The sequence below is a fragment of the Rousettus aegyptiacus genome, unplaced genomic scaffold (assembly GCF_014176215.1).
Source record: "Rousettus aegyptiacus isolate mRouAeg1 unplaced genomic scaffold, mRouAeg1.p scaffold_m13_p_12, whole genome shotgun sequence".
NCBI classification, from domain to species: Eukaryota; Metazoa; Chordata; class Mammalia; order Chiroptera; family Pteropodidae; genus Rousettus; species Rousettus aegyptiacus.
In genome coordinates this window covers 48,685,181-48,712,996 of record NW_023416287.1, presented here as the reverse complement: position 1 = coordinate 48,712,996, position 27,816 = coordinate 48,685,181, and the positions used below count along the sequence as shown (strand labels likewise).

At 38.1% G+C, this 27,816-nt stretch overlaps 1 long non-coding RNA gene across 3 annotated transcripts; it reads right to left on the bottom strand.

The window, feature by feature from the left end:
• Nucleotides 1-1,114: 1,114 nt before the first annotated feature.
• On the bottom strand, nucleotides 1,115-22,180 carry LOC107498176. Of its 3 annotated transcripts, XR_001593966.2 has the most exons (5): nucleotides 22,046-22,180; nucleotides 20,941-21,100; nucleotides 19,074-19,135; nucleotides 2,560-2,723; nucleotides 1,115-1,497 (listed from the first exon to the last, which is right to left on the bottom strand). It is a non-coding gene; the product is annotated as an uncharacterized LOC107498176 (long non-coding RNA). The 3 variants fall into 3 exon arrangements; XR_001593965.2 differs by having other exon boundaries at nucleotides 1,115-2,723; XR_001593967.2 differs by lacking the exons at nucleotides 1,115-1,497; nucleotides 2,560-2,723 and adding an exon at nucleotides 8,406-9,182.
• Nucleotides 22,181-27,816: the final 5,636 nt, after the last annotated feature.

Sequence of the window (27,816 nt, the reverse complement as noted above, 5' to 3'; positions counted from 1 at the left end):
GTGCAGTATGGGGCTAGCCTCTCAGCTGCGTTAGCTGCAGGGAAGCCACAGACACTATTGCTACATGACACACATTTTACTAACAGGGGTTCTGAGGAAAACACTTGAAGCAGGTAGTTAGAGAACTTACATTTTTAAGAGAAAACTTGTGACTTTGGAGAAGAAAGGATTCTGGATAGGAAATATTATTCCCTAAGATCATGTGTGGATCCAGAGAGAAAGATGTCAAAATAAGCTTTTAAAAGTCTCATCGAGGTAGTAGAAAATAAAATATAAAACCCAAATGAGGAGTTTAGGGGTATCTGAGATAAAAAGGGAACTATGGAAATGTCCTAGTAGTTGAATTAAAGGAAGCAAACTAGACTTGACACTTAGCTAGCCTCAAATCTATCCTGATGCTTTCCTTTTGCTGGAGAGACACCTATTACTTTTCAATCTATACTGGAACATTATTGGAGATAAGAGTAAAATTTATATCTTGTTATAACACACACACACACACACACACACACACACACACACACACACACACAATTTCCATGGTGAGTAGAGTGGGTAGAATGGATTCGGGATCTAGTGACTTATATATATCCACCAACTAGCTGGGTGCCCTGAAGTCACGTAGTCCCCCTAAGTCTTGCTTTCCTAATCTGCAAAACAAGTTTGTTGAATTCCTTCATTACTCCTCAAGCTGAGGTCTGAGAAAATCTCTGCATCTATGGATCATTTTCAAAGATCCCTAAGTTCTATTGTTTGAGAAATATCAGACTATATCATTCCTAATGGCTTTGCCAGCTCTAAAATTCTAAGAGAAAATGTTTTTTTTCTTCACTAACTCCTTCCTGACCTAGAGATGGAACAGTAGTTAACATACTTTTCTTTTTCCTCTGTTTTCCTTCTCCCTTTCTGACATGTGGTCATTCCACTGTTCCCAATTTCTAGAGCAGTGCTTTCCAATAGAAACACATTTAATTTAATACTTTCTAGTGGCCACATTTTTAAAAGTAAAAAGAAACAGGTAAAGTTAATTTTAAGAATATATTTTATTTAATCCATTATATTCAAAATATAATTTTGACATGTCATCATTGTAAAAATTAATGAGAGAGCTTATAGTCTTTTTTGTACAGTCTTTGAACATCTGGTGTGTATTTTACACTGACAACACACTTCAGTTCAAACCAGCTACATTGTCAGTGCTCAACAATTACATGTGGCTGGTGTCAGAAGAACCTATGTTCAGGAGTGGACACAAAAACAGCCCTGTTGATGAGGGCTGAATCTCTGCAGTTCAGGTTCCTTGGAATATGGCTCAGTTGGGTTACCCAATCCCAGAACCTAGAGAAGGTCTAGAACTCACAGAAAAGGCTCAGAACCTAAAAGAACGTCTCTCTATTCAAAACTCCTCAGTGCAAATGTTTCCATCTTCAAGCCAGTAGTCCATTGCTTCCGAGAACACTTAAAGTGTTATTTCTTTCCTTCCTTATTATAATAGTGCTTCGCCACAAAAAAAACAACAAAACAAACAAACAAACAAACAAAAAACAAACAAAAAACAAAAAACAAAAAATCTGAAAGTGTTTTTATCAGCAAACCATTCCCTGGGGGAAGAAAGTAATTATCTTTTTATCTTTGGATTTAGGCAAATTGTGATTATCCACAAAATCCCTGCTGTAGAAATAATAAGCATTTGTACTAGTGTTCTTCATTTTGTAATGACATGTAAACTTCCATTCATTCACCAACTCTATTGCAGGAGACTTGATTCAAAGACTGTTTGCAATTAATGCATTTTGTTGTTGTTGTTGTTGTTGTTATTGTTGTTGTATGTCATGACAGCAAAAGCGGATAGGAATCTAATTAGAATCTAATTTGGACATCAGCAATCTAGACTTTAGTCTGAGACTTTACACCTATCCTTTTATTTAAACACCTGGAACAATAAATAAAAGGAGTAAATAATAATTTTGTAAATTGAGATGAGGTAGACTATTTTATGAGAGGAGATAAAGATTTTTTTCATTCAGCTGACACACTATGTAAAACAAAGTTACTGTCTTTCCATTATCTCATTTATTTGGGATGGCAGCATAGTTCAGAAATAATGAGAAGCCCTGGATTCAAGTATTTCCTGCTTTCTTGGGGAAAAAAAGACATGAGTACAGACTACCTAGATTAACATCAGCTTATTTGTGTACCATTTGTCATAGTGTGCCATTCCCACTCTCTCTTTCATCCCTCTCAAAACAGATTTTTGCCAGCCAAAAGGGTTGGAGAAGCTAGGGGTGGGGACACCAGAAAAATGAAACCTCACTATACCTCTCTCAAACCTACTGTTGCAAACTCAATTAATATGTGTGACCTTGGTGTTGATGTTTCCACACGAGCACCGATCACCTTGTTTTCCCTTTCTTTTTCATCATTGATACCAACTCAAAAAGATGAGCTTAAGAGAAGAAAAAAGGGTTACAGTGCACATAGTAAAGATTATATCTGCAATACTGCATAAATTCAATACATTAATGAATTAATACTGTATATCAAAAGGTTGACACTTACGGAAATGATGTCTCATTCCAGTGTTCACGTAGACAATCAGGAGCTCTTCTAGGGCTTTTTACTCTGCATCCCCTAACTGCCAGCAATTGCCATGGGAGTCTGCTGGCTGGTCCCCCTTTGAGTATCAGTTCCACAAAGGAGGGAGGTACACTCTAGAATAATGACTATAAATGGGGAAGGTTAAGCAGTCAATAGCATAGCCAATCTTAAATTTCTTAAAAATAAATGCAAATGTATCCTTTTTGAAAAAAACAAAAGTTCTGCATTTTTGTGGCCTAACTACCTGTCAATTCCTAAGCAAAAGTGGACTTAGGTTTCCTTTGTTTTCAACAGCCATTATCTTCTCCCTTTACCCTGAAAGTAATCTTTCCTCCTGTCCCCATCCTTTACTCAGTCCTAAGGGATGGTAGAAAGGACTCACATTTTCCACTACATGGTAAATAAATGAGTATAAACCAATTGAAGGTTAGCCTAAGACCTTTAGCTCCATGTAATCTGTTTTCTTCATTTTGCCCCGTCAGTTACTTCATTCAGAAAGGAACCAGAGTCCTTCCCCACTGGGCCTCGGCATCCGACATGATCCCCTTTATGTCCCATAAACTACTCCTCCATCTCAGAATGGGGCTTTAGACAACTCCTTTGAGAGAGATGAGGCCAGTCAAGAAATATGGAGGCTCTGAAATTTTACCCAGTTATACTCTAACAAGTTCCATTACTGTTCTGTGGATGCTGGCAGAAGGCACAAGACTCCTAGGTCAAAGACAAAAGACTTTACTACTAACAGCACAGCTGACATCAGCACATTTGCATCAGTATTCCTTGTCCCTTGTAACACAGGGATGATGGTTGGTCCCAGGTGACATCTGTACATGCAGCGGATTGCCTTGTGGGAGAAAAACCCAGGGCCAAGGGCCCAATACTCAAATGGGCAGCAAAGAAACCATTCCCCCTCCACTGTGACCTAATTAATCAGCTGTGTGACAAACTAGAGAAACTGTATCAGGAGACAAATCAGCCTAACATGCTCCTTGTGCACTCAACGAGGGCCTGCAATGACAGTCAGGGCCCATGGCAGACCACTTCTCCCAACAGGGCCCACATATGTTTTATAATTCTAAACTTCCCTTCAGAATTACCTTAATCCGAAAGCCCACACGCTGAGCCCTAATAGCCCTGGGCTGCCTGTTGAAGACTGTGTCAAATGTTGTATTAATTGTGGAAGAAAAACAAGATTGTGAGATGTAAATCTGTTTCCCTATTTTTAAACAAAAACACTCAAACATAACCCCAACCCTTCTACAGTTTCAGCTCTTGCCAGACTGCTACATAAATTCTCAGGTCCTATTAGAAAAGGAAATACCACATACTCTTCAATTTGGATGGAGAATTCAATACATAAAAGAAATGTATGTCCAGTAAGCAACTCAACTTAGTATGTCTGAAACCAAGCTTCTGGTCTTCCCTGCACCCCATAACTGCTCCTCTTGTGCTCTCTCGCACAGCAGAAGGCAACTCTGTCCTCCTGGTCACTCAGGCCAACAGCCTGAAGTCATGCATGTGCTCTCTTTCTCTCTTTCTCTCTTTCTCTCTCTCTCTCTCTCTCTCTCTCTCTCTCTCTCTATCTTTCTCTCACACACACAGCCTTATCAGTGACTCCAGACCCTAATCTCTACTTTTGTCTTTGCTTTCTCATGTTAATTCTCCCCAGCAGCCAGAGTGATCCTTCTTTCAACATGAAAAGCCAGATCATATCACTCCTCTGCTCAAAACCTTCTGTAGATTCTTTAAATCATTTGGAAGAAAAGAAAAAGAACAAGTTCTTACAGCGAGCCGCCAGGTCCTATACAATCTGTAACCCAGTTTACCTTTCCAATTTGATCTCTGACTACTTTCCTCTAACCACTTCCCTGCCTGCCTGCTCCTGCAACACATCAAGTGTGTAGCCTAGGCTGGGCTGGGGCACTAGCACTGCTATTCCCTCTGCTTGGAGCTCGCCCCCTTCCTGAGTACTCCCCACACGTCTTCTCTAGTTTAATCCATGGCCTTTATCACCGTTGACACACCACAGATGTTTATTTTCTTGTTATTACCTGTTTCCTCCCACTAGAATGAAAGCTCTGTGAAGTCGGAGATTCTTTATGCACTCATGCTCATTGCTATATCTCCCAAAACAGTGCCTGTCATACCCCAGGCATCCAATAAGTGGTTGTTGACTTCATTAATTCAACAAGTGTTTATCATCTACCTTTTCAGTTTGTCATCCAAAGGAGAGAGAGAGAGGAAAATCCACGGAAACTTATAATACAGCGAGTTTTGGGCCACATTTGGAGAAGTCTAAGATATTCCAGGGTCATTAAGGAAGACTAGATTGGGGGAGAGCTAGATGGGAATTATTTTTTTAAAAAGCACTCTCAGAGAAGTCTCTCAGATATCCTGCGTGTCCCAGTTTGGCATACCCAGCATCCTATCTCACCCAAAGAGTTCTGGTGGTTTAGTTTTAATTGTGATTATAACTGTGTTCATTATTGCTTTTATAGGTAATACCAAAATTAGGGAACATCTACTTATAAAAATTGATAGCCTGGGAGTGAAGTAAAACAATAATAATGAAAACAATTTTTAAATAATATTAAACTATTTTGTAATGCTTTGTATACTTTTTACATTGAATTTAAGTATCTTTAAATCTATACTGAAAAAAAAATTCTAATCATATCGGAATCTCTTTTCATTATTATTATTGTGGACATCTACTTTACAAAATTGTGATTGTATGTACCTATATGCCTTTTGTAAATTTACACCTCTTCATGGAATATGACTTAATTTGTGCATACCTCTCCTTTGTATGGTCTATGTGGCTTTCTCACACTCCTTCATTTGCCCTGTTTTTCTGGTTTTTCTGGTGATTTCTCTTTCTTCGATCAGCATTGATTCAAATAAGTTATCAAATGGAAGCTTTTTACATAGGCCCAGAGTTACAAAATCAGCCTTCCTCATCATTTTCCTTTTGTGTTCCCTTCATAGCGGTTTGTGTGTTTTTGTTACTTTTTGCTGAGGTTTTTTTGTGGGGTTTATTGTCTTTCTATTTTGACGGGGGAATATAGATGACAGACAATTTATTGTTTCTTTTCCCACAGACCCTGGGATCTGCCTGTGTGCCTCTTTCACTGTCACCACCTACTCTTTGGCCTGCATTTCTCTTCCCCCAGGCCTATGGGAAGCATAAATCTCAAAATAAAAATCCCCTTCAGGTTTATAAAAATTAATAGCCAACAGTTAATAAGTGTTAAGTGTTGATAATATGCCAAACGTCTACACATACTCTGTCACTTGATCCTCATAATGTCAACCACGAGATCAGCACAGATGCAAAACCTGAGGCTCAGGGAGGGTAAGCCTGAGGTGGCCTGAGTATTGTGTGGTGGAACAACCTTTTTTTTTTTTCCTTTAAGGGCAAAAATTTTTTGAGGAACTTTATGCTGCACATTTTCAAAGAGAGTCATAAAAAAGCAAAAATGTTATCTTATCCTCACCCTAGAAATAAACAAGAAAGGCATAAAATTTCTTTTTAAATCACAATATTTAAATGGTTAGTAGCAGCATCCAAAATGAACAAAAATGGGGGGAAGCATTTACTATATATTTTAAATTTATTTGATTTGGGTCCTCCCCATGCAGTATTGTTATTTCTTCTTTCAATTCATATTACCAAAACAATAAAAACCAGGAAAAAAATATAAATTTAGTGGTTACTGAAACTGGGAAGCAGGCATTCTTGAGATCTCAGCCTGCTGGAAAAAAAATACTCACAATTTCCTTTTGTAGTTATTTGTTTCATAAAGAATAATAGTAAATATTATTTACTATTAGTTAGTCTTTACATTGTTGCTTGGATGTTTTGTTGGTGTTGGTAAGGTAGTAGTCTACTTTTTTCTTTGTTTGTTTGTTTGTTTTGTTTTGTTTTTTGAATCATCATTAATTCTTTAGATCACCTGTTGATGGTGAAGATGACTGAGGAGCCCTGTGCTCTTAAACCATGCAGCACTGGTCCAGGAAGCTAACAAGGGGTAACAAAGCAACGAGCAAAACTGCAGCTGTCACAAGAAATCATTAGGAATTATTGACTTGTAGAATCCTGGCAATATTTGGTCTTTGTCTTTAAAGAAAGGTAATAGTGTTGCTTTCAGAAAGGCTCCTTTCCTAGTTCTCCTGGTTTTGCTCTGGAATGAGACCCAATTAATTTGAGTAGAATGCTGGTAAAGCTCTTTACATTTAGGTCTCAGGATCCTTCAAGTTGGCATCACTGATAAGCACAATAGAGAGATTCTCAGAAACTTGCAGGACCTGCTGCCTCACACCTGCTAGCCTTCCACTCCATCACCCCTCTGACCCAAAATAAAGCGTTATTTTGTCTTCTGAGAACAAAAGATCCTACAGGATTCTACTCTAGTCTCTGGGTTTTCTGCCTAAGGAAGGCCCTTCTCTATCTGGCCCAGAAGGTTCTTCTCCTGTAATTCAAACTAACTTTGGTCTGAATTGACTGGGATGTGTCCTCCCTCCCTGATAACAACACCAGTCCGGAAGTTTCTATGGCTCTGGTTCCCAGAAAACTAAAAGCTTCCCTTGCCTTTTTTTCTATCTTTTTCATTTTTTCCAGAATATTCATCACCAAACCATTCTGGCTGGTTTGCCTTTAAACAAGTCTTGGCTCCTCTTTACTATACTGTTCAGTTGGCATCTAGAGTCATGGAGCCTAGCGACCACAATGGCAGGTGCTACTATTGGGGAACCCATCTACCTTGCATAGCATCTTCCAACAGCAGCTGCTACTTCCTGTTTGAAAGCTCAAACCCCAAGTAGACACATCACTAAGTCAGAGTTTCCAGCCAGGGGGAATTTTCTAGTTCTCAGCTCATTTGCACAACAGAGATGACACTAAACCCAGGGAGTCACATACCCTTCCCAGCCCAGTTGACCAGCTCTTGCAACCCCCCACTTCCCTTGGCTCTCTCTCTCTCTCTCTGATGATTCATCCGTGGATTACATGTCTTGCCCATTGAGAGAATTGTCCTCCAGTCTAGTCTCTACCAGAACATTCTCACAATATTGAACAGTATATTTCATACCACAGTCTTTCACATACTGTAGTCACAATTTTTTCTCATGGTTGAGTACCATCTATACTATTCATTGTTTTCCTTTGAATCAACTCAGCTTTTAACTTTAAATTTAATTTATTTCAGTGTCCTCATAAATAATATCATTTTAAGATTAGTAGTTCGAGGTGTTATACATTTTTAAACACACATTAATTAAAAACATAATTGTGAGAACTGAGCCCATCTGTGCCAACATGATACAATTGTTTGTTCCAGGAAATCCTTGCCCCCAAAATAAGACCACACACCAATAAATAACGTTACTTTTTGCTTTGGGAAATTTTTGCAAATGACTTTATTCAGGTAAACAATTTGATTACCTGAGCAAACTGTTATTAGATAGTAATTTATTCCTCCAGAACCTTATCTTCTATGTTCTCAAATTCTGAATCAGTATGTCATAAACTTTGCCCAACCACAATCCATTCTCTATGTTAAAAGACCCACCTTCAACCACTTGAGCCCAAACCTCAAAACTTTATAATCTTCCTTGAACTTTTCTTTCTGAAGCATGACTAACTAAAACTGTCAAAGCAGTGATCTCTTTTTACAGTAAGTCTAATAAACAGCTTTGCTTGCTCAACAGGTTTTTTTTTTTTTTTTTGATGATGTTCTTTTGGAAGCTGACAGTCAGAAACCATGAAATTTGACACTGTTTAACTGTACCATCGAAAATCATCTCATGTACTATGAATGGTACACATAGTATGTGTTGACAAACATTCCCTTTAAAAACAAACAATAAGAAGAAAGTAGTTCTTATAACATTCCGTTCTCATCCACTCCCTGTCCCTTTCTTTCCCTCCCTATTTTTTTCTCCTCCTCATGTCCTCACTACCAAGGCCTTTTTTACACCTAATCTCTCCCTGCTTTCTATGATTCTGAAGGCAGAGCACTAAGGGAGAAAGGTGATTGCTGACAGTTGAGCAGATAATATTATTATGAGAGTTATAAAGTAATAACCAGCCTCTGTGGTTTGAAAAGATTGTTAACTTAAAACAGCATAATAGACCATTCATGAAGCCACTCAATATGTTGCACAAGCTGGAGCCAAATTTCAAGTAAATATGGAAATTCACTGCTCCAATATCAATCCCAGGTAGCTGCTTACATGGTATGATTTGAGAGTATCAAGAAGGCTCCTCTGCCCTAAATTTCTTCTTTTTCTCCCATTTCCCTCCAAAGCACAAGTTTTATTTTAACTTGAAGAAAACATTAATTTAATTTAAGAATTGCCTTTCTGGTCCTCTGAAGACAAAAATCCTGGGAGATATGATAATAATAACCGTGATATTTATTAATCATTGTTTTAGTCAGTTCAGGCTGCTATAAAAAAGTACCTTAAACTGGATAGCTTAAACACCAAATATTGATAATTACAGTTCTGAGGATTGGAGGGCAAGATCTGTGTCTGGTGAGAACCCTCCTTCTGGTTTGCAGATGGCCATCTTCTACCTGTGTCTTCACATGGCAGAGAGAGAGAGTAATCTCGTGTCGCTTCTTTTATTTTATTTTTTAATTACAGTTAACATTCAATATTATATTAGTTTCAGGGGTACATAGTGGTTAGACATTTATATAACTTACAAAGTGATCTCCCCAATAAGGCTAGTTCCCCGCTGGCACCATGCATAATTATTACAATATTATTTACTATATTACCTATGCTGTACTTTATGTCCTCATGACTATTTTGTAACTCCCAATTTGTACTTCTTAATCCCTTTACCTTTTTCACCCAGCCCCCCAATCCCCTTTCACTTGTCAATCACCAGTTTATTCTCTGTATCTACGAGTTTCTCTTATTTTGTTTGTTCATCTATTTTGGTTTTGTAGATTGCACATACAAGTGAAATTATATGGTATTATCTTGTTCTGTCTGACTTATTTCACTCAACATAATATCTTCTAGTTCTATCTCTGTAGTCACAGATGGAAAATTTTCACTTCTTATTGGCTGAGTAATATTCCATTGTATATATGTAGTACATCTTTATTTTTTATTTGGATCGCTTTTTTTTAAATTACAGTTAACATTCAATATTATTTCATGTTAGTTACAAGTGTATAGCATAGTGGTTAGGCATAATATAATTTATGAAGTGATTGCACCGCATCTTCTTCAGCCAATCATCTATCAGTGGACACTTTGGTCTTGTTTTCTTGTCCATTCGACTCCCCCATGTCTTATGATTGAAGCACTTAATCCATTCACATTTAAAGTAATTATTGATATGTATGTAGCGATTGCCATTTATTATTCATGTTTTTTATCTTTTTCTTCTTCTTCTTAAAGAACTTCCTTTAATATTTGCTGTAATACTAGTTTGGTGATGATGAACTCCTTTAGCTTTTTCTTGTCTTGGAAGTTCTTTACCTGTCCTTCGGTTCTAAATGATAGCTTTGCTGGAGAAATCTTGGTTATAGGTCATTACCTTTTATCACTTTGAATATTTCTTTCCAATCCCCTCTGGCCTGCAAAGTTTCTGTTGAGAAATCAGCTGATAGTCTTATGGGAGCTCCCTCGCAGGTAACTACTTTTCTCTTGCTGCTTTTTAAATTCTCTCTTTGTGTTTAACTTTTGGTATTTTAATTATGATGTGTCTTGGTGTGGGTCCATTCGAATTCATCTTATTTGGAACTCTCTGCACTTTCTGGGCTCATATGTCTTTTTCCTTTGTCAGGATAGGAAAGTTTTCAGTCATTATTGCTTGAAGTAGGTTTTCAATCCTTTGCTCTTTCTCTTCTCCTTCTCGTACCCCTATAATGTGAATGTTGGTACACTTGATGTTGTCTCAGAGGTCCCTTAAATAATCCTCATTTTCTAAATTCTTTTTTTTTCTTTGCTGTTCTGATTGGGTATTTTCTACTACCTTGTCTTCCAGATCGCTGATTCAATTATCTGCTTCATCTAACCTGCTATTGATTCCACCTAATATATTCTTCATTTCTGATTTTTGTTAATAGTTTCTACCACTTTGTGTAAGTTCTCACTGATGTCACCTAATCTCCCAAGTTCACTGAACATCCTCATAACCAGTGTTTTGAACTACGCATTGGGGGTAGATTGCTTGCCTCCATTTTGTTTTGTTCTTTTTCTGGAGCTTTGTCCTATGCTTTCATCTGGGACATGTTGTTTTTGTCTCCTCATTATGGCTGCTTTCCTGTGTTTTTTCTACATATTGGGTAGATCTGCTATGTCTCCCAGTCTTGCCAGATTACTCTTATGTAGTAAGTGTCCTGTGGGGCCCAGTGGTACAAACTCCCTGGACACCTGAACCAGGTGCTCCAAAGTGTTTCTTATGTGAGTTGTGTGTACTTTCCTGTTGTAGCTGAGCCTTGATTACAGTTAGCACATCAGCAGGTATAATTGACCCTCAGGCTGACTGGCTGTGAGAACTGGCAATGACTATAGCAGAGGAGCTATTATATGTTGGCTGACCACACAGAGTGGGATTTAGTGTAGTGGGGCTCTGGTGCCTGCTGAGTCCACCTTTTGGGTATACCTTTTGTAGAGCTAATTGGGTGGTGCTCTAGTGCAGTCTGAAACTAATCACTAGTTGTGTTGGTTCTGGGGCCTCTCGGGAGGGGCTCTGGTGCAGGCCCAAGTCAGCCCTGCCTGTGCCTGGCCCAGGGCCGCCTGGTAGGAGCCACCAAGTGATCTGTGGTTTGTAGCTAACTGTGTTTGGCTTGGAGATACCTAGGAGAGACGATGCTGCAAACTGAGGGAGGCAGCCACTAGTACTGAGCTGGGGGAGGCTAAGCAAGAGGCACAGGGTATGCTGAGGCCAGCCAATGCTTGTTTGGAATTTGTGAACATTTCAGAGATTTTGGGGAAGTTCACAGCATGGGCTGAAGCCAGCTACTTGAAAGAATCAGCTGCTGAAAGATGTTCGGGTCTGTGTGCAAGAAGAATGGGGTAAGTGTGATGGAGATTCAAATTTGGCACCTGCCTGTGCCTGCAGGCTGGGTTCGGGGGAAGCTCAGCAAAGGAATAAAATGGCAGAGAGAGCTGCCCCTCTAGCTCTCACTCCGAAGCCAGACCATTCATTTCCTCCTTCTATGTTCCTGGCACTTTTCAAGCTGCTGCCCCAGCACTGGAGCTCAAAGTAAGTGAGTCTGTGAGGATTAAGTCTGTGCACAGGCCCTTTAAGAGAACGCCTGGGTCTATAGCAGCTCTCCATCTCACCCAGAGGGAATCCCAACTGATTTTCATAGCCAGATATTGTGGGGACTTTTCTTCCCAGCACTGGTGGTCTAGGCTGGGGAGCCCTGTGTGGGGCTGGGACCCCCTTGCTCCTCAGGAAGGTGGCCTCCACGAATGAGATATCTCTCCCGATTTGCAACTGCCACATGTGAATGTGGGACCAGACCATTTTGCATCTCTACCCCTCCTGCCAATCTTGGCATGGCTTCTTCTTTGTATCCTTAGTTATAAGAGGTATGTTCAGCTAGTCTTCAGGTGGTTCTCAAGGGTGGTTGTTCTATAATTTAGTTGTCATTTTGATGTGGTCATGGGAGTAGGTGAGCACAGTTTACCTACTCTGCCATCTTCATGTCTCTTCTTATAAAAGCACTAATTTCATTCATGAGGGCTCCACTCTCATGACTTAATCACTTTCCAAAGGCTTCATCTCCACACAGCATCACATTGGGGATTAGGCTTTTATATATAAATTTGTAGGAATATAACATTTAGTCTATAACAACCATTCACTATTGCTAAGATCTGTTTGAAGGTGTCTATGCGCATTATGTGTTTTGATTGTTAAAGAACTCTGTTAATAGGAGGTACCATTTTCCCCAATTTAGAGATGAGGAAACTGAGACTTAAAAGGTTTGATAACCTGCCCAACATTACACACCTGTTAAGTGGCAGACCCAAGCAGTCTCACCACATGATTGCTTCCGTAACATTATGGGGAGTGGATTCATAATGTAAAAACAACATCTGATGGTATAACCACCATCGTTCTTACAGCGTACACATTCATTTCTTGTTTCTTCATCAGGACACCCCCTTGAGGAGGCAAGATAGGTGCTATTTTTAGCAGTAGTTTGTCAATTCAGTTTCCTCTATGGTAAGGCTACAGCATCTTGGGGAAGGAATGAGATTGAGAAGAGACAGAACTGAAGGGAAAAGGGTGCAAAATGGAGCTAGACTCATAAATACAGGAACAGATTGATGGTTGCCAGAGGCAGTGGTTAGGAAGGTAAAATAGGTGAAGGGGATCAAAAGATACAAACTTCCAGTTATAAAATAAGTAAGTCCTGGGGTATAATGTACAGCATGGTGTGACTATAGTCAATAATACTGTATTGCATATTTGAAAGTTGCTAAGAAAGTAGATCTTTAAAGTTCTCATCATGAGAAAAAAGTTGTAACGATGTATGGTGATGCATGAGAATTAGACTTATTGTCATAATCATTTCACAATATATAAAAATATTGAATCATTATGTTGTACACTTGAAACTAATATAATGTTATATGTCAATTTAAAGAAAATGAGCTGGGTCCTCACTCTTCTCCTGGGACCTACTCTATTCACACAAAACACTACTGTTATATTTAGGTATTAAGTCTCCCAGGACAGCATCTCACTTTGAGAAGGAAAAATCCAAGTTCTCTATAAAATACAGGAAGCACTATAGAGGTAAAGAAAACACTTCCACTGAGATTTGCCATAAATGAAACATAGTGGTAAACAAAATAAGAGATTGCAGAGTTAAAACTCTCACTGTACTTCCCTGAAGAAGAAAAAAATCCATATTGGGGTTCAGCCTTGATGATAGGTTTTAAATTATTTTGGAGATATTTGCAATTCCAAGATAGAAAATTCAGGGCAATAAAGAAAGAAAATGACTATTTTAAAAAGGTGTCAGGGAATTGGTACCTCTTACTATTTCTAATGGCTACTTAGATTGGGTACCTACCATGTGATGGGCATGTCATCTATAGTAGCCATTTGTTTCTCACAACAACTCCATGCAGTAAGAATTATTAGCTTCATTTTCAGATTAGGATGCTGAGACTTAGAAGGCTAACATACAGCTAGAAGTTTCCATACAGAGCTTCAAAACCAGATTTCTCCTGCTCCAAAGGCTATGCCTCATCCCAATAAGCTTCCAGATCAGTCTTACCTTTTCCTTACATCAAAGATAAGAGAATAGACTGGGATGGCAATCAGAAAGTTCCCATTTGTGTGTCTCTAATGCCATCACATTGACTACCTCAAGACAGCCTTTTTCAAATTTAAAGAATTATGTTTACACACAAGGAAACCTAATTTATTTGAAATACAGCATAAATTTTAGCTTTAGTTTGATTTTTTTTTTTTTTGAGAACAATAGAGCAGAGGCTTTTGAACTCTTCTGGACTTGCCCCGCAGAATGAAAAGCCCTCGACATCATGCCCTAGTACACAAAAATACACATGCATGTAACAGGAGTTTCACAAAAAAAGGTACTATACATGTGAGAAGCACTCCAACATTTTAAATTCTAGTAGTCTTTCTTTTCTTTTCTTTTTTCTTTTTTTGTTCATTGTCTTCCTTAATCATCCTTTTTATAATTATTGTGGTAAGAACACTCAACATGAGATCTACCCTCTTAACAAATTTTAAGTGTGCAATTCAGTGCTGTTAACCATAGACACAATGCAGTTCAGCAGATCTCTAGAACTAATTCATCTTGTGTAACTGAAACATTACACCATAGAACAGCCTCCTCCAACCAGCATACTACTCCTGCTTCTGTGTTTGACTATTTTAGATATCTCGTCTAAGTGGAATTCTGTAATGAAAAACAGTTTGAAGACTTCTCAAAAATTGAAAAATAGATCTTTTCTTTTTAAAAAAACAGATCAAGATTCACTGTACTGATATCAGGATCCATTCATGTGTTGCTACCAGAATATGAAATACATTTATTGCGAGGGACCTTAAATAGTTTTTTGCTTTAAATTACATAGGACGGTAAAGGTGGTATTGAAGACTTGTGAATCAGGTAGAAAGGGACTGGTGGTGGGGGGACAAAAAAGAGAGAGATTTGAAAAATTAAGTATTAATGGCAACTCACTGGAAATATTGACACACATGCATTTTTAATTCTTGAAAAGAAGTGATGCCACTTTTAAATGCTGCTTATCTTTTCCTACAGGTTGATCAAAAATGATGAAAGACCAGATTTTCTTTACTAAGCAAACATTTTAAAGTCCAAAGGAAATTAAAACTCAAAGGTTAGTTCATTTTCCCTGTCTCAAATAATATTTATCAGCTCACTTGCTAACTAGGGCAAGTCTCTCTCTGAAGCAAAAGCACCAAAGAACATGGATGTCATTTGTCCACTAGATGGCGATATAGAACAGGAGTAGACTTCTTACCCTTATTTACTGACAAGTAGGTTGATCTACGGAGCAGCAGAATTTAGAAACCCAGGGTAACCCAATAACTCACACGAATTTATCCTGAAAGTTTACTCAGTGCCCCTGGGCTGTCTTTGCCTTTTGTTGGAACACCCCGGGATTTCAGCTTCATTCTTGCTGACAGACTGGCATTTAAAAATAGTAGTATTTCTGGTTATTTCCTTATGGCAGCACAGATGAATTGCTGTTGTATGAAGTCAAAGCCATCATAATATCTATATTTATTAATAATCTGCAAAGTTAGCATGTGCCACTAAGCTTTTATTTCTTGCCTCTTCCATGTAACATTTAAGAAATACCATGGGTCCTTGTGTCATTTCCCATTGCTAACAATTTCTCTCTCTCTTAGTTGTTCTATATATTTTAAAGTCACTGGAAATATTGAATGGACATTTTAGTTCTTATTGTTCAACCAAAAAGAATGGTCTTCTCAAATACACATTGGCAAGCCATTTCCCCTGAAAGAACTAATAGCTGATAAGTTGGAAATGTATCATAAATTTAAAAAGTATGCTTTTAGCAATATGGTAACAGTCTTTTGAAATAATCCCATGTATGAGAGATTTTTAAATTCTCATCAAGGGTGTCTGTTCATAAAACTTATTTATATTTACTTGCAAGTTTTACTTATTTTTATAATATTTTTGATGTAGGCAAAGAGAAGATACTTGTAAATGGTTTTCTTTTGCTACTTGTATTTGAGTGTCATTTTGTGAGTACATATTACTTTTACAAACAGGAAAATAAAGATGTTTTTACTATAAAATAATATGTAACTATGAGGAAAACATGCATTTTAGTATGGCATAACCTAGAAAGTTATTACTAACAGGTCAATTGAGTGCTCACATGATTTAAGTGCTGCGTAGGTTAACTTTGACCATGAATTGCTGATTTAGGAAATAATATTTTTTAGTTAGGTCATTTCTGCCATATTCTTATCTATAATTAAGTATCCTTTTTTAAATGGAAAGAATATCAAGTTTTTCATTATTCTTACTGTAAAACAATTAGTAAGACAACTGGTAGTTGTACCTTTCATTATTAAAACAGCAAAATCATATTTTATTATACTTCAAGCTACACAGTAACCTACATCCATGTGGTGGTCCATAGGTTTAGAGCATAAGAAGCATTTTCCCTTGCATTAGCTCATTTTGTACTTCTAATAAGGTGGAGCATATCAAGCTTCTAAAATAAAATTCTCCACATGAAGTCATACATCTACTGAGTTACAGAGCCAGGGAAGAACCATGTGATTCTGAGTTCAAGCTATTTGCCTTTCATTTTTTGAGGGCTTGAAAGACTGTGCCCACAAAAGTTCCCTACATGTAGATAAGGAAGGGGAAGTCCTTTTGGCAGACATTTAAAGTATTGGGTGCTCTTACTTGCTTTTTCTTCACCTGCATGTGGGGAGTGAGCCACAAGGAGGGACAGGAATAATTCAGAACAGGCCGCGTGTGCCCATCATGCTCACGCCCAATGTTGAATGGGTTCTTCCTGACACCTATGGGGAAGACTATATAGGGCCTGCTGATGCTGAATCCTGATGTCATATTGATCTATGACATTGTCCATCACCTTTCAAACTGCATCTCCCGGAGGCATAGTTATGTGTTTATTCAACTGATAAATACGTATTGACCACATCCTGAGTGCGAGGGACTTTCTGTCAGGTGCTGCAAATGCAGAGGTGAGCACAGCAGACAGGCTCCTGGCCCACACAGAGTTTAAAGTCTGGCTGGGGAGACAGACATAAACAAAACAAACACACAGACAAACACATAATCACTAATTCCACTATAAGACAAAAGTAAAGGTTTAATCAGAGTCAATAACAGAGTGAGACATAATTTAGGTGGGGAGAGGTGTGTAAGGAATTTTCTCTCAAGAAGCGTTCTTTAAGTTTAGTGAATAGGAATTTACTAGGAAAGATTTCAGGAAATGTTCCAAGAAGAGAGACTGCCCTATACAATAGCCCTGAGGTAGGAAAATGCTTCGTTTGTTGGAGGAACAGAAGCTCCCCAGTGGGGTAAGCAAAGGAGGTGGTGGGAGGCACAGAGAGGCAGACAGGGGCCCCGGCATAGGGACCTTTTGTATTTTACCCCAACAACAGTGGCAAGCCATTGATAAGTTTTGAGTAGAGAAGATATGAAATCAGACTTACGTTTTAAAAAGATGACATCGGCAGCTTCCCTTAGATTAGAATGGAGTGAAGGTCATGGTGGAACACTGGCTCACAGGTACTGACTAGTCTGGGAAGAGATACCCATTGCAGTAGGATAGTGGCAGGGAGGTGAACGGAGAGAGACACGCCCAACTTGGAGTTGAATAACAAGCATCTAAAGAGTGAGGGGAAAGGATGTGGGGCTGTCATCCACTGAGAGTGGAAAGGGGAGAGGAGCGGGTCTGGTAACTGGGGAAAGGGGTGCTCACAAGGTCAGATATGGGCTAATTAGAGATGAGGCGTGTGGGAGATATTCAAGTGGAGACTCAAGGAAGGCATTTGGATTTAAGAGTTCGTTGCCGAAAGTAAAGGATTACCCTGGAGCCATGGCTTTGAGAAAGGTCATCCTGGAGGTGGCACTAAAATTAGATGAGAAAGAGTGCAAGGAAAAGAAAGGAAGGCCCAGAACTCAGCCCAAAGGAGCTTCTACATCTAAAAAGTAGGTAAAGGAGCTGGAGAAGGGGCCGCCAGAGGGGTAGGATGAAAAGCAGGAGAGTGTGGTGTCTAACCAGGCAGAGAAGAGAAGCTTCCTGAGAAAGAAGTGGCCAAGGATGCAAATGCTGCTGATAGGCAGATAAGATGAGGACCATAATCTGCATCTTGGAAAAGCACTTGGCAGTGGTTCAAAGAAGAGAGCACTACATATTAGAAATTCAGTTTCAACTAGAAGTAGTTGGTATCTTTCTTTACTTTCAAGGAGGGCCTTTTACCCACATAGCTATAAAGTGGGCTTGACTGGAATATTCAATATCAGAGCACTCCAATTTCCAAGCTTTCTGTAGTAGCCAGATTGATACAAACTGATTATATTACTTTTTTCTAATACTTAATTACGAACATTTTCAACTATACCGAAAAGTTTAAAGAATTGTACCACAAATACCATGTATCTTTTGCCTAGATTCTACAATTAACATCATGCTATACCTGCTTTATCATATATCGATCCATCGAACCAGCCTTCTATCCATCCACCAATCCATCTTACTTTTCAGATGCATTTAAAAGTAAGTTTAGACATAAGAACATTTCATAACTAAACACTCTAGTAGCTATATCGTTAACTAGCATTCAATATCTGTTTATGGTTCTTTTTCTTTTGTGGTAAAATTTAAAAAGAATGAAATGCCCAAATATTCAGTATACCCAATGAAGCCTTTGACAAATGCACATCCTTGTGTACCCATCTCATTAAGGTATTGAATATTACATCACCTCAGAGAGCTTGTCACTGCAGTTTTATCTTTAGGCAAGTGCAGATAATGTAGGTAAGGGATCCTGGTGCTGGATGCATGGTAAGAACCCAGCAAGTGTTAATTCCCTTCTCCCTTCTGCCAGCAAACTTTACCACCCCTCATATAGATTCACCCACATTTTTACCAAGATAGAAATAGACATTGAACTCTTCCTAAAAGTGCCATTGTAAACATTTCACAATAAACCCTTTGTAGAGAAGGACAATGGTATCCAGTGAACCAACCCCAACTCAGGAAATCATAATTCCCAATTCAAAATCCTGCTCTGCTGGTGCTGAGCAAGCTTATGTCACAGTTCTCTTATTGGTAAAACTGGAACAATAACCATCTATATCATACAAGTATAAAAATTACCTTTCTATTTTACTATATTATTAACTAAAATAGCCCTGGGAATTAAGGTAAAAAGACTTCAATACCGGGTTGTGAACATTTTGACTAACCTGACATATCTTCAGTTTGCCCCCATTGGTTCCCTATTCTCCCCGCATCGTTACAGCAAAACCTGTAAGACACAGGCCCGAGAGTTAGAAACATTCTGTGTGGAGTGTTACCCGCTCAGATTTGGCACCAGAATGGGGACTAGCACAGCTAACTTGGTCTCCCCAGTTCAAATATCTATTGTTAACAACCCCTGAAAGAGGTTGCAGGATCAGTTATGTGTGTATTTTCTTGCTTTTGTTTTGTCTAATAACTCTGGGATTTAAGAAGATCATACATGAGAGCGATTTGTTGAAATGAAGAGAAGGTTTCTCAATCACTCATCCTAAGCCTGGTTTGAAGGAAATTTTAAGCTACCTCATAAGTTGAGGTAGTAGCACCTTTTAAGAATTAATAAACATTTGCTTGAGCATCTACCCAAGCTCTGTGAGAAGTCTAATTATCTCCTTAGATTACTTGTTAATTCTTGAGATTTTACAGACTCATGTTCACTTCTAGTTTCAAAGTCCTGCACTTGCCAAATCTCCTTGCAGTCCATGTACACTATTGTCTTTTTTTTCTGCTCTGGGCCAACCCAGACATGGAATTCAGTTTATTTTTGTTGATGTGCCCCTCAAAACAACTTTCTCAAGTAAAGCCTTGTGGAATCTTATTTCTCTCTCTTTAAACTCTCTCCTTTCTGCTCTCTTGACTGTTATACCCCTCTTCCCATGTTCCTGTTGATGTTTGGATTCAGATAGGTTTAGCTATGACTTTACTCCCTGATATCTTCCATCCATGGCCCCAAGGCCTTACTTACCCCCTAACAAGTGGATAATCAAGGTATTTTTCTAAACAAGGATAATTTTCTGGGAGTAAATTTGGTGCACATTCTCAAAAAAAATGTTTATATATATACACATATATATACACACACAAATATACATGTGTATACACACACGTATAACTATATAAATAATTGTATAAATATGTGGTTAATTAAATAACACATATTGTATATACATACATACACATAAATATATGTACTCTGTTATAAACATTCATCTGCATGATCAAAACCACTATAGGAGTGAAGAACTCTAGCTCCTGCCTTATTCTGTTGGGTTTTAATTCTCATCTTTTTGTTTCTGCATTGCTACAGATTCTCCTCAATGACTGAAATGGATCCCATCCAGTTTGCACTGTTTAGTTTGGAAAATAATAAACTGGAAATATTTGTTCAGCCACTCAGTTATTCAACCACACATTCACTCAACATTCAGTAATTAAGCACCCACAGTATAAATTCCATATCGGATCCTATGGAAGAGAAAAGATAAATAAAGACGGGAGTGGTCCATGTATTCAGAAATTTAAAATCCAGCTGAGTGTACAACACTTAACACACAAAACAAAACATCCTCAAATGCACAGTTCTCATCAGAAGAACAGCAAATTAGAACAGAAAGCTAAAGCCTTGCAGTGTACACCAATGCCGCTGCTTCAGCAGAATGAGCAGGAGGAAAAAAACCACTGTGGTCAAAAGAAACTGCTGGCTTATGGATTTTTTTTAAATTACAATTTGCATGCTCTTCTAACAGTGTTAGTTCTGCTTAGGTGGCAGAGTGGCTTTCATGAAAGTATGAGCTCAGTCTTGTCTTACGCCTGTTTGAAAAAGAGGTCAGGTAAAATGATTGGAGTAACAGCACCAGGCTAGTCGGAAACCGCAGTGTATTTCAGATGAGACAAAAAAAAAAAAAAAAAGAAACCACACACTGGAAATTTTTTGCCCGCTAAAAACCCCTTGAAGTTGTCTCAGAAACACACATATAAGCAATTTCCTCTTTTCTCTTTAGGAGTGTCCTCAAGGGAAATAGCTTTCAAACTCACCTTGTTGGACCAATAGAGCAGTTGAGCAGCCTGGGTTAAGGTTGAATGGAGCAGCAAATGCCTCCTGCATATTAAGGCAGCACGTGGTCAGGAAGAGTTTTGAGCTTGTCTGTGTCTGGCTCCACTGCACAGGCCTTGGAAAGAAGTCGCTCTGATTCACCTGAGTCAAAACAAACTCACAAGTCAGGAGGACTAGGAGCCCAGTCCTGCTAACACTCTGGCTGTGCTTCGGGTTGTTGTTTTCTTTGCTGCCAGTCTGCTTTAACACTGCAGCAAAAGCGGGGAGATACAGAACAGACAAGGTAAATAATAAGAGAGGCATCTTATTTTTTAACCTCTCTATGTGGCTATATTTGGGATCAGGAACTTAATACTTCTGCAGCTTTTCCAAATCTCTTCGTATAGTACTGTAATCTATAACTAAGCTCTACACATAATATTCTAATAGTTTAAAACATTTTAAACCACTTTGCAACAGAAATGAGTAATGACTGAATACGTTTGCAAAAATCCATGCCATATATGTTGTTAGAATGTCTATATAAAAGCTAAGTAACTTCATCAGTATTCACTTGACATTAAGTGGACCCGAGGACAGAAAACAGAAGGACTCTTTTCATCATATGTGCTGATAGGTATGGTGGATATGTATTAATAATTGTTTAATTCACGAATCAAATGTACTTTTAATGTACCCTGGAGGAATTTATATATGAGTTTCATGAAAAATAACAAGTATTAAGATACCGAAGGATGATATTTGTGTATGCAGAAGAAAAATACGATCGCCTGTTTCTTGGTGGTAGTGAAACATGATAAATGACTTCTTTCCATAGACCCTCCAAAACAGAGTGAGGCAGGTACAGGAGTCCCCCCCTATCTGCAGGGGACACATTCCAAGATCCCCGGTGGATGCCTGAAACTGCAGATAGTACTGAACTCTACTTGTGCATTCCTATGATAAAGTTTAATTTATAAGTTTGTCACAGTAGGAGATTAACAATTAATAATAAAATGAAACAATTATAACAATATACTGTATAAAAATTAGGTGAATGCGGTCTTTCTCTCCATCTCTCACAATATATTTTTATGCTGTACTCACCTTTTCACTTAAAAGAAGCACTTAATGGCTTCTCTTTGGCATATCCAAATTGGCACATCACTCCTCTTATGCTTTGGGGCCATTATTAAGTAAAATAAGGATTACTTGGGCACAGCACTGTGATATAGCAGCAGTCCATCTGATAACCAAATAGCTACTAAGCGACTAACCGGTGGGGACCTTATATAGCATAGATACACTGGACAATGGGATGAGTCACATCCTGGACAGGACAGAGTTACATCCTGGGACTTGTGACATTTCATTATGCTGCTCAGAATAGCACATAATTTAACACTTAATGTTTATTTCTGGAACTTTCCATTTAATATTTTCAAACCATAGCTGACAACAGGTAACTGAAACCACGGAAAGCGAAACTGCAAATGAGGGGGTACTACTGTATTCATACTTTATCGAAGTGAGTTAGACAATGCTTTTCTAGGAATTGGTTCTGTTTCTCCTGGTGTACTTCTGTGACAAAATTAAAGGTAAGTCATTTGTTAGAGGAAATGTCAATTGTCATCATTTGAAAATATTTAGCAAAGTGCCCCTGGCATGTTGGATGGGATTTTAAGAGAACTGTGCCTCAGTTTCATAAATTTGCAGTTCTTAGTTCTAATACTCCCCAAACCATAGAAGAACTGGCTTTTCCTGGGAAATCCTTATTTCTCAATTAATGTTTCTTTTTATTCTTTTTACTTATTTGCACTGCTTAATGAAATCAGGCAATGGCCCAAAGTACCCTAACTTGAAACTCCTTAAAGTTGATGCTTCAAATTCTATAAATTATAACTAGATTTAGAATTAATTCTCTAAGCTTGTCTAAGTGTTAGAAAAGTCTCTTTGTATGAAAGAGGAGATATTATAAATGAGTGGAGAAAGGACAGACTATTGACAAATGATATTGAAAATATCAGTGGTAACTCTAAGCGTAGTAGGATTTCAGGTGACTTTTAATGTATTTCTGCATATTTTAAATAATTGTTTGAATTTTAGCAATGATCATGAATTATTTATATAATTGGAAAGTTGTTTCCATTATAAGATTGCAGTATTGAAAAAATTGGCTTCCTATATATAAATAAAATAAATGAAATGAGATCTTAACCTAACACTCTATACACAGATAAGTTATAGAAAAGATAAAGACTGAAATATGTGAATATAAACTTTTATACTATTCGAAGAAAATATACAGATTATCTTCATGATCTTGAGTTAAGCAGAATTTCTTAAAACAAGACAGAAAGCATGAATAATAAATGGCAAGATTTATAAATTTGCTTATAATTTTTAAATGACACAAAAATTAAAGCTTAACTTAAAAATTTTATTAAAAAACAAACCACAGACTAGAAGATATTTGTAATATGCATTATCCAAATATCTAAGATACACAAAGAATAAAATTAATAAGCAACAAAACAAACCCCCCAATTTAAAAAAAATGGGCAAAAAATATGAATAGGAAACAGAAAAGGAGAACAAAATTACCAAAAGTCACAAAAAAATATGCTCCTCCTCATGACACTTAGAGAAATATAAATTAAATTAGATACCTCCTTATATTCCTCTGATTATCTACAAAATGTTTAACCTGGCAATATGTGTTGTTGAAAAGATGTAGAAAATAGGAACTTTCATATTCTACCAGTCAGAATGAAAATAAAGTTAACGATTTTGATATCAAATTACAATAAAGCTAAAAATTTACATCCCTCATGACCTAGGAAGTTCTCCTCCAGAGAAACTTACAAATATGGGCACAGGAAACAGCTACAAAAAAGTTAGGAACAATCTAAAATCCATCAGAAGGGCAATGAAAAATAAAGGACATTATATTCCCAAGGATGGTAAAATAGCAGTTTTAGAAAAAACTGGGAGAGGAAAAAAACAGGTTGCAGAACTATTTGAACGGTAGAATACAAAATATTTTAAATTTAAAAAACACTGTATATATTGAAGATTGATACATATAGATGTAATAAATAGAATTATGTACTGCAGGATACTATCAGGGGTGGTCTCTTGGGAGAAAAGTAGAGGAAGATAATTGAGGAGGGGAGCAAAATGGACCTGAATTTTATCTTAACATCATATTACTGTTATTAAAAAAAAAACTTATAAAGCACATTGCAAAACATATAAATAATGTACTTAGACTCTTGTTCCCGCTGGTTGCATATCAAACCAGATGACCAGGGTCATGGAGAGCTGGGCTGCAAGAGAAAGACCTGCAGGGTCCTTGGGTGGGACTGCAATGTAGCACTCATGGGAATGGATTAGTGTTCCAGTCTCAATTTCTATTTACAGTCATGATACGGATGAAACACTACTGGGTACCCAGCATAAATCTAGATGATGTCACGCAGAGTGCCCACTGTGACCCCCATCACTCATAGACACCGCAAGACACTAATAAGAGGTTCTGAAATAGAAACCCTTAGCATCGGAGGGAAAAACAGCTCTCAGCCTGAAGAAGATTGTATTGAGAAAAGAAATTCAAAGTGTTTTAAAGGAAAACTCAGATTGTATATGGGATTGGTCAAGTCAGTCTCAAAATATCTCTCTCTAAAAAACACCTGCCTTTCAGCACCTGTACAAATCCAAAGCACACAGCCTCTCTCAGCATGAGGAACACACATTATGAAGAAAGACATTTTTTTGAGGCACCTGTGTAGTCTGTTTCAGATTCCTCATCAGTGTACATTGCTTTATGTAACCTTATCCTTCATGCTGGACTTTTGGGAGTTTTTAGAATCAGCTTTTGTCTAAGCAAATCTGTATCTATGTTAAAACAACAACAACAACTTTGCCAAATTCTTCAGAGATTACTATATTTGCACATGGTTTAACACCAAACCTTACCAAAGCTTTTTGATAAAACCAGAAAAAAAAGATAATTTGCTTAAAAATAAACATTTGTATTTCCCTGGTGTTCCTGGGAGAGCTTTCAGGCTGGTTTGGGTGATTATAGCTGGATTCTGTTGCAGCAATGGAAGCCACTCATAGTTTTGGCTTTTACCATAAGAGGTGGAAAGGCTTAGGAGATCAAGAGGCCAAAACAAGAGCATAAGCACTCCCTCTGGGACTTCACTGGACATTGCTTGGGCAGAGGGGGGGCTTAAATCTTCGCCCAGCTTTGCTGAAGGAAACTAAACTCTGTGTTGATTTATAGCTGTTAGCGACTATTTTTATTTGTCAATATCCTAAAAAATTATTGAGAAGTCCATATCATTAAAAAATATCTCTCTCTCAACCCAAAGATAAGGCAAACAGTTTTCTTTTAAGAAAAGCACAGCTTGATATTATTCCCCTCTAGATTTCTAGGTCACATTAAAGATAAGCTTTAATGTTTGATACAAGTATCATAAGTGTTATGATTAAATAGCTACATTTCTCAGAAGGTTTCTATGTTGTTGTTTTTTTTTGTAATTTCCCCCCCCTTTTTTTTTTACCAGGCCTACTTAATATAAATTTTCCTTAATAAGAGTCTCTTAGAAATAGAACATTACATAAGTTTTACATATTAATTACTAGCTGGAGCACCCATAGATAAGCATTCACAGCCCTATTTGACATACCGCTGAAGAGGAGGCTGGTAATCAGCAGGCAGGGATTCCCAGCCAGCATACTGGCCAGTGTTCATCGTAATTGGTTAGTACTTGAGCCTTATTGGGAGTTCAATGCCACATACATATGGGTTTTTCTCAGGATATGCCTGCCTGTTCAAAAACCCCAGTCATGATCTCAGTTATAGTGCTTCCTCTCCTCTGCCTGGAACACATCATTTTCAGCAAAAGTGGTTGGCTGATATGATGGGTTCCTTAATCATTCATGTTTCTTAGAACACTATTACTTTCTTTCTGCGTTTGAAGCAAGTTCTGGTTCTAGCAGAAAGCAGGGATGCTCTTGCTTCCTCACTTCCCTCATCCTCCCACTTTACACGTTATCATTAAAAGCCTTCCACCGCTTTGTGAGGGAAATACAATTATCCCCATTCTACTGATGAGGAAACTGAGCTCAGAAACAACTTGATCAAAGTCACCCTTCCTGAAAGTCAGGAGGCTAAGATTCAAACCAAAGATTCTCAGATTCCAAAGCCCATGCTCTTCATTACTATTTCCATGGACCTGGTCCTAGACTCACTTTTTTTTGTTCTGGTTGCATGAGTCCATGTGTTATTTCCTGGTCGGTGCCAAAGTCTCTAGAACTGGGACCCTGCTTTGTTTTGGCAGCTCATCCTCCAAGAATGGAAGGCTCCCTTTGACCCTGAGTGTCTGCTACCAGCTCTCTGCTGACACGTTTCCCTCTCACTGCCTAGCTGCCTGGATATCCAAACACAACCTGAATCCGCCATCACTGTGCTCCCCTATCTGCTAGGGTGCTGACTCCTGCAGGCCAGATCTCTAAAGCCAATTGCTGACGCAAACTACAATTTTTTGTACAATCTTCTATTCCACACCCTTTGGCTACCGCCCTGGAGCCTAATTTTCTCTCAACACCAACAGCCGTATCTGAGCTCCCAGTGTTCACATCCCACCAGTGAGCAAGTCTACCTGCAAATCCTGTCCATCCTCCCCCAACTTTCTCCAATGTATCCCACTTCAACAAGTTTTATCTAGTTCTTTCCTGAGGCACTGAGCAGGACAGCTGTGAGCTCCTTGAGGACAGGACTGTATCCTTTATCTTGACATTTCAACTCTTGGTGCCCTGTTTCTGACACACGAAAGAACTTAGCAAACATCAAATGGGTTGAGGAATGGTTTAATGAATGAAGAAGTCTGTCTCTCTTAGGATATTTTTCCCCTTGGGTTACACATTTAACAAAATATGCCATTTTAGAGAGTACTCGGTCATGAAAAGAAGAAAGTTCGCTATAGTAGGAATATCAAACATCAACAAAGGCGTTTCCACCTACTGACTCTGTTATCTTCATTTTTTAATACCTTTCGAAATGCTAATCTGTAGAAACCTGTAAGATGAACAAATTAGAAACTCTATCTAGTAGAATCTACATTTGCCATTACTATCAGAATGCATCTATATAGCATAGGCATTGGGCGAGTAGAATTTAGAATCTAGGTTTATCTGCAGAGGTTGACCAACAAGGTTTTCGGTGCTACATGTACTGTGGAGAGTGGCATCTCACAGAGATTTTAAGTTGGAGTTTAGCAGGGGAGTAAACCTATGTGAAAAATTAGTGTAAATCCTCTATGCAAGATCAGCTGTAAATTTTTTTAAGCCCTTAGAAGTCTAGGATTGAAGTGGATTTTAAAAATGTGTCAGTATTTACCTCAGACGAAATGCTGCGTAGGAAAGGAAGTTTTTTTTATTCAGATAAATTAATCCTTGGTCTCAGAATTGATATTCATCCTCTCATTCCTTCTCCCTCTCCTTCTCTTCCTCTCTTCCTCTCTTCTTTTCTTCCTCTTTCCTCTATCTCTATCTCCTTCTCTGTCTCTTCCTGTCTCTGTCTCTATCTCTCTAGCTCTATCTCTATCATTTCCTTTATTTCAAGAAAGAGTGATTTCCTGATTCTATCCAGATAAGATATTTGTGGAAAGCCACAAATATTACTGGCCAATTCAGTCTTCTTGTTCTGTTTTGGGTGATTTAAACCATGCATATTAATATTAGCATTCCTTAGATGTTGATAGATGAGTAAGAATCAGATTGTGTACTTCGCAAGAATGACAGGGGGGTTCCCAAGAGCTACAAATTCTGCAAAACAGATCCCTTAAGTAAATAATGGAAAATGATAGTTT